The sequence below is a fragment of the Jaculus jaculus genome, chromosome 3 (genome assembly GCF_020740685.1).
Source record: "Jaculus jaculus isolate mJacJac1 chromosome 3, mJacJac1.mat.Y.cur, whole genome shotgun sequence".
NCBI classification, from domain to species: Eukaryota; Metazoa; Chordata; class Mammalia; order Rodentia; family Dipodidae; genus Jaculus; species Jaculus jaculus.
Genome location: NC_059104.1, coordinates 70,134,977 through 70,141,705, shown reverse-complemented (window position 1 = coordinate 70,141,705; position 6,729 = coordinate 70,134,977). Strand labels below are relative to the sequence as shown.

Below are 6,729 nucleotides of genomic sequence, written 5' to 3'. Positions count from 1 at the left end.
ACTTTGAGAGTTTGAGAGAGGGTACCCTCCACCCTCCACCCCAGGTAGGGTTGACCCAGGCTGACCTGAAATTCACTATGTAATATCAGGGTGGCCTTGAACTCATGGTGATCCTCCTACCTCTACCTCCCAAGTGCTGGGATTAAAGGCATACAACACCATTCCTGGTTGAATATGTATTTTGAGAAATTTCTTGCTGGTGGAATTCTCTGCAGATCTTTAGTCCAGTATAGGGCATCACATAACTAGAGGGGCACATATAAGAGACAAAGCCAAATTGGTTTTTATAATATATCTACTCTCTCTCTCTTTGTCCCCAAAGTGACATTTATTCAAAAAGAGAGGAAAAAAGGGGGGAAAAAAGACAAAATGTCAATTCTGTGGCTTCCTTCCCTCTCCCCTCCAATTGTTCCTAAGCCCCCAAGGATTGGACCCTGGCTAGGGCCAGGAAACAGACAGCCCCCCCTTAGATGAGGGGCATCTCTTTCATCAGATGTTGTAGAAAATCTTGATGTATTGAAGAGTCCTCTTGTCTTTTTCTGTCACCATATTAATAGCTACACCCTCATGGTAGAAACGACCACCCTGACCAATTCTGTAAATGCAGTTTTCCCTGTTGGTGGGAAGGTCATAACTGATGACTAAGGAAACCCACTGCACATCAATACCTCTGGCCAGCAGGTCAATGGTAATCAACATTCTGGTAGAGCCAGACTGGACTCCCTCATGATGACAGCTCATTACTTTGGATCCATGTCTCCATGCATGGCAGAGACAGTGAAGTCCTGGCATGCATTTTTTCAGTAAGCCAATCTACCTCCCTCCTGGTATTGGTGAAGATCACTGCCTGGGTGATGGTCACTGTCTCATAAAAGTCACACAGTGTGGAGCTGGAGAGATGGCTCAGTGGTTAAGGCATTTGCCTGCAAAGCCAAAGGACCTTGGTTAGATTCTCCAGCACCCACATAAGACAAATGCACAAGGTAGCACATGCATCTGGAGTTCATTTGCAGTGGCAGGAGGCCCTGGCATGCCCATTCTCCCCCTCCCCCCCTTTCTTTCTCAATTAAATAAATAAATAAAATATATTTTTCTTAAAAGTCACACTGGTGGGCTGGAGAGATGGCTTAGTGGTTAAGTGCTTGCCTGTGAAGCCTAAGGACACTGGTTCGAGGTTCAGCTCCCCAGGACCCACGTTAGCCAGATGCACAAGTGGCGCGTGAATCTGGAGTTCGTTTGCAGTGGCTGGAGGCCCTGGAGTACCCGTTATGTCTCTCTCTATCTGCCTCTGTTGCTCTCAAATAAATAAATAAAAATAAAACAAAAAAAAAGGTCACATTGGGGCTGGAGAGATGGCTTAGTGGTTAAGGCACATGCCTATGCAGCCTATGGACCCAGGTTTGAGTCTCCATGTCCCATGTAAGTCAGATGCACATGGTAGCACATGCCTCTGGAGTTCATTTGCAGTGGCTAGAGGCCCTGGCACACCCATTCTCACTCTCTCTCTCTCGCTCTTTCTGTCTCTCCCTTTCTCTCTGTCCTTAATAAGTAAAAAAATAAAATAAAATAAATTTTAAAAAGTCACAGTGTGTGTCATTTCCACTACTGTCCATAGTGATGTGAAATTGGCAGATACCCTCAAGGGTCAACTCTTCCTTCCTGACAAGAATATGAAGAGTGTCTCTCATGAATTTCTTGGTCACCTCAAGCACATCAGAAGGCATTATAGGTGACAACAAAACTACCTAGGTATTGCTGTTGAGCTTTTGGAGCATATCATAGATCTGGTCCTTGAATCCACAGCTTAACATTTTGTTAGCTCCATCCACTATTGATGTATTTGGGACACCGGTATCTCTTGTCAAGCATATCAAATACCAGGCCAGGGGTACCCACAATGGTATGGGGATCTGCCATCTATGCATTTCAGCATGCACATTGGTGCTGCCAATATAGGCATGACAAGAGGCACACATATAATCTCCTAATGCCATGACCACTTTTTGTATTTGCTGAGCCAGTGCTTGAGTGGGTGCCAGGATAAAAGAAGATCTAATTCAATGTGCTGAAAAACTGATATGCCAAATGTGACTGTTTACCCAAATCCAGACTGGGCTTGAGCAATCACATCATAACCCTTGATACAAGGAAGAATGTCTCACTACTGGATGGCAGAGGGCTTCTCAAAACCATAGGCTTTGATACCATGGAGAAGGGACTCAGAAATTCATGCCATCAAAGCTGTAAACAATCTCGTTTCAGTCACTCTTGATGACACCCTCAGGCTCCATCCTATGCAGCCATTGTCTCTGGATCTGTTAATTGAAAAAAAAGACTTTTGTTCTCTGATTAAATCACACAAGCAACCCCATGCATGATTTTATCAGCTCACTCCTGTTCCAACTCTCTCTTTCCTTCCCAGAGGACTTTCAGAAGCTACTTATAATGGCATCAAGCCTCTTCTCCATCTCAGGAGCAGGTTAAGCCACCTTAGACCTGCTAGGAAAGCCATCTCTGAAGATTGAGGGGCTGCGTGGAGTACCATCACACTCACAGTGCTGAGATAACAGCCCTTGCTGCCTGGGCCTGGCAGCTCAAAAGCTCATAGATCTACTTTTGAGATAACATATTATCCCATTAAACCATTAATCCATTAATATACTGATCTATCATTAGGACCTTCATGACCCAATCATTTCTTAAAGATCTTACCTGGCTCCTACATCTTAATACTTCACAAAGGTGGTCAAATTTCAACATGGTTTTCTTTTTGTGGAGACAAAACAATAGCACCCTGCATACACTTAGTATTCTGATCAAGTACAGTAAAAAAAATAAAAAATGATGGGGTGCCAATTTACTAAACTAAGCAGTCCTTATCCCTAAGACTAGTCTTACTGGCATCTCTTGGTTCCCTTGTGAAACCATTGAAATGAATGACTTCCTAATCCTTTCACTTACCATGAGGCAGGTACTTCACTGAAAACTGGTAAGAGCAAGAAGAATTAGACTGACTCAACTATTCCTGTAGTTCCAGCCCCAGCTTGTCTTTGAGCAAGTTGCATAAGCAAACTGAAGTTTTGTTTTGAGTTTTTGGTGACTCACAGCTGAGCCAAACAATCATAATAGCAAACACAGTTACAGTTCTTCATGTGTGCTGGCATTATTCTATTTCCTTTATATGAAACAAAGTCATTTAATATACAAATAACCTAAGGAAGCAAATTCTATTAGTACTCTTGTTTTATGCATAATGAAACAGAGACACAAAGGGGTTGACTTATGGCCAGACCTAGGATTTCTACCTAGGCTAATTATGCTTAGAATTACTAAGCTCCTTGAGTGTGTTAGTGACCTTTTCCCAACACCAGGAAGTTAGTCTGTATTACTAAGCCAAATTTTAGTGAGTTATTTTCTCCACAATTTTGGATTTTCACTTTAGCAAAGATTTCATGCTGGGAATCAATATACTTAAGGAAGAGGACTAGGTCTTCTATGCTACTGAGTCATCTGCTCCCATCTACTCAATTCACCAAGCGGTGTGTGCTGAACATACCAGTGGACTTCTCCTGTGCAGCTCCAGGCACCATTGTCACTGCTGCCATCCTGAGAAGCTGCTATCCAAGAGCTTGTGCTGGTCAGCGGGAACTGAACTGCTAGTAAAAGGGGCACCAAGCATTCCAGAACAAGAAGGACCAGGCTACTGAAAAGCAAGCACAGTAATGGCCCACAGAAGGATGAACATGGCAGTACATAGTAAAAGCATGGCCAGGAACCTGAAGGGATCAGCCTTTCCTCACCATTGCTGGGGATGGCCTACAGGGGATCCCTAGAAGTGTGTTATGAAACCCAGCACAGCACTCTTATCAGCACACAAAGCTATTCAGGTGGGTGTATCTTATACATGCCTTCTGAGCCTGAGTCACAAAAGACCCTGACTGTGGGAAGTTTAATCCCTAAGGGTCAAGTGAGGGAGCAGAGTGACAGAGGGAATTCTGGCCATTGAGTTCTGGCAGCACAAAGCAGTCTACACTTACAGATCTCATTCTCATGTAGAAAAACACATGGACTCAACTTGTCTGAATTGCTAAGATTAGCTAGCGGTCTTCTCCATGTCCTCTCTCCACATGCCTGTGGAGACTGATACAAATGATGATATAAAGAGAGGGAGAAACTAGATCACCCCAAAGGGAAGAAAATTGATTAAGGGTATAATCTTATCTACTTCATACTATTGTCTATTTTTAGACCTTTAATTGTTTAGTTTTTCTTATACTTTTGATTCTTTATTATTTTTTTAAAATTTTTGGTTCATTTTTATTTATTTATTTAAGAGTGACACACACAGAGAGAGAGAGGCAGATAGAGAGAGAGAGAATGGGCGCGCCAGGGCCTCCAGCCACTGCAAATGAACTCCAGACACGTGTGCCCCCTTGTGCATCTGGCTTACGTGGGTCCTGGGGAATTGAGCCTCAAACCGGGGTCCTTAGGCTTCATAGGCAAGCACTTAACCGCTAAGCCATCTCTCCAGCCCTGATTCTTTATTATTATGTACAATATTGTACTTTAAATGTTAAAATAATATATTTAACTTCTCTCTCACTAGAAAATAATTCATGATTATCCTTTACTTTTCTACATTTATAAAAATCTTCTTTTCTACATTTCTACATTGTCCTACTCTCTACTACCTTTCATTTCTCCAGCTCGTATACTTTCATTCTCATATACTTTATCCCTTTTTTCTCTCTTTCTCTTCTTCTTTTACTACTTAATCATTTATGCCCCATCTTTAAAAAAAAATCTATAAACTACATATTCCCCTACTACTGCTGTCTCTGAACATTACCAGTGGCACAGGTGTCTCCTACTACAAGCCATTGCTGGACAAGTAGTAAATCATGGGGGACACTGCATCGTAAACAGCAAAAGGAAACATAATTCTCAGTGCAGACAACTCTCCGGGAAGATCCATAAAATAAAACACACAACAAAAACAAGAGTGTGGGTACAGTGGGGGCGGGATTAAAACTGGAAGACATATTTATCCCAATAGAGGCAAAAACTTCATAAAAGAGTAGGAGGAAAAGGAAGGAAGGGGAGAGAAGAGGTGAGAGGAAAGAAGGGAAGGGTAACACCCATCTCAAAAGTATCATTTTCACTCTGCACTCCTAGGAAATAGCCAATGTTTGTTTCTTCTCTGACTGCCATGTGTCTGAAAGCTAGCATTTCTCACTTGTGTGCCTGGGAGTTGCTTTCAAATGAAACCACAACATCCTTAGCTCTGGTAGCTGCAAACAGCTGGATATTCTGCAATTGCAAAGAAATAGGCAAGGGAGAGTCTTCAGTGCCTCCCACAGAAATTTAGGGACAAACATCTCTGTTTTTCAGAATGAAGACTCACAGAAAGGGTCTCTGGTCCCGAGCTTGCATTATCCTCAGAGAGGCAGTGCTTAGGCTGAAGAGAAGGACATTGCCAGGAGCCCTTAGAGTCTGTCATAATGTCAGAGCTCATGCTCAAAGATAAGCACTTTTTTTAAAATGAGTATGGGAAGTTTTCTCAGTGGTTAAAGGAACTTGCTTGAAAATCCTGCAGGTTTGAGTTCAAATCTCCAGCAATCCATATAAAGCCAGATGAGCATTCATTCACAGTGGTAAGAGACCCTGGCATTCACACACACACGCACACACACACACACACACACACACACACCTTAAAAAAATTACATAAAACTCACAGCAAGGATTGGAGACTAGTGTTTCTCCAACAATCACATACAATGCGGCAGAAAGAAAGTATTTGACCTCTATGTACAGTGTGTGGTGACAGACCTAGACCATGCCTGCTTACCTCAGATAATTTTTCAAGTCACAAAACTTAATCAGTGTGGGGCTGGAGAGATGGCTTAGTGGTTAAGCGCTTACCTGTGAAGCCTAAGGACCCCGGTTCGAGGATCGGTTCCCCAGGTCCCATGTTAACCAGATGCACAAGGGGGCGCATGCATCTGGAGTTTGTTTGCAGAGGCTGGAAGCCCTGGCGCGCCCATTCTCTCTCTCTCCCTCTATCTGTCTTTCTCTCTGTGCCTGTCGCTCTCAAATAAATAAATAAATAATTTTAAAAAATTAATCAGTGTGGCTGGCCACGGTGGTGCAGACTTGTCATCCTAGCACTTGAAAGGCTGAGACAGCAGAAATGCAAGTTTCAGACCAGCCTAGGATACATAGCAGGCCCATCTCAAAACATTTAAACATATCACTTTGACATCTTTCTTTCTTATGGGCAGCAATGGAGTTTCCTCCTTCTCCTCCTATCCTCTTCCATCTCCTCCTTTATTTACTTATTTTGAATTAAGGTTATACACTAGACCACCCTAACCTGGAACTCATTTTCTCACTCTCTAGCCCAGGCTGGCTTCACACACATGGCAATTCTCCTAGCTCAGCCTCCCAAGAGCTAGGATTAAAGGCATGAGCCACATACATGGATGAGTTACTAAACTCTTATATCACCTTTTCCTGTTAGACTCACAGATCTCACAGAGCACATTAGATGCCTGTGTCTATCCTGACTAGTGCCCCCTTGTTGCATTCCACTAAGACACCCAGGTTCTTCTAATGACTGGATTATCTGAAGTCAAGCCAGACACAGAAATTCCTACCACAGCCCTGGCCTGCCAGCAGGTTGGAAGCCCAGACCAGATTTGCCAAATGAGAGCCTGCATTCTAAGA

At 43.0% G+C, this 6,729-nt stretch overlaps 1 pseudogene; it reads right to left on the bottom strand.

Annotated features, from left to right (window-relative positions):
* Positions 1–489: 489 nt before the first annotated feature.
* On the bottom strand, positions 490–2,291 carry LOC101607471 (annotated as a pseudogene).
* Positions 2,292–6,729: the final 4,438 nt, after the last annotated feature.